Source organism: Brachycentrus maculatus, unplaced genomic scaffold (assembly GCF_059751285.1).
Source record: "Brachycentrus maculatus isolate JH-2025_06_01 unplaced genomic scaffold, ASM5975128v1 h1tg000268l, whole genome shotgun sequence".
Lineage (NCBI taxonomy): Eukaryota > Metazoa > Arthropoda > Insecta > Trichoptera > Brachycentridae > Brachycentrus > Brachycentrus maculatus.
In genome coordinates this window covers 698,619-699,468 of record NW_028281019.1, presented here as the reverse complement: position 1 = coordinate 699,468, position 850 = coordinate 698,619, and positions in this window count along the sequence as shown.

The window sequence follows — 850 nt, the reverse complement described above, 5'->3', positions numbered from 1 at the left end:
CTATATGTACAATCAAGCACGAAGATACTATACGAAATAAGATTTTGTTGGGAAATTCAAACCAAAATCATGTGAAAGAAAACTGTTTGAGAAGTATAATTATGGGTAGAATGGTGAATGTTGTAAGTGTGTAAAATGATCGCTTAACCAGCCTTTGAAAGATCATGAGCCCTGTAAATTCTTAGACTTCCATATTCTTCATTGTCTTTTCATCAATTTGTTTAAAGTTTACTGTCTCCATTTAATCTGTTAAAATTTAACATATTGATATGCAAAAAAATATTAACAACACTACTACAATAACAATAAAAAACTTTTAACAATTCTAAACACATGTTACTTTTACGAATTATTTGAGACTCTCTCCTATATGTTTACGTTGTTTACTTAACTCACAGAAATTCAAGGTTTATACTTCTAAACCAGGGGATGTTAGTTACTTTGAATAACAATTGCTTGGTACTTACTAACCTCGACCTAAACAACATAATAATATGACTTGAGACCGCAAGACATTTGGAATAATATTTGTATTAGACAGAAGTAAACTTACGAAGTAATAAATAGTTATATTCACGGCTCAAAATAAATTCAGACTAATCGATATCTCGTACACCGCTCCAATTTGTAAGATTTTTGCAAACATTGCTTTGGTTTTCGAGATTCTGGTATAAAAACCCCAAAGGTCTCAAATTTACTCTCTCGGCCTTAGATTCGCTAAAAATATTAGTCTAGACATTAAAGCACTGAAAAATACATTAGATAACGGATGCTCTATAGCGACTGGAATCACTGACAAAAATTGCTGACGACACTTTGTTTCAAATTAATTTTTACTGGGAAAATATCA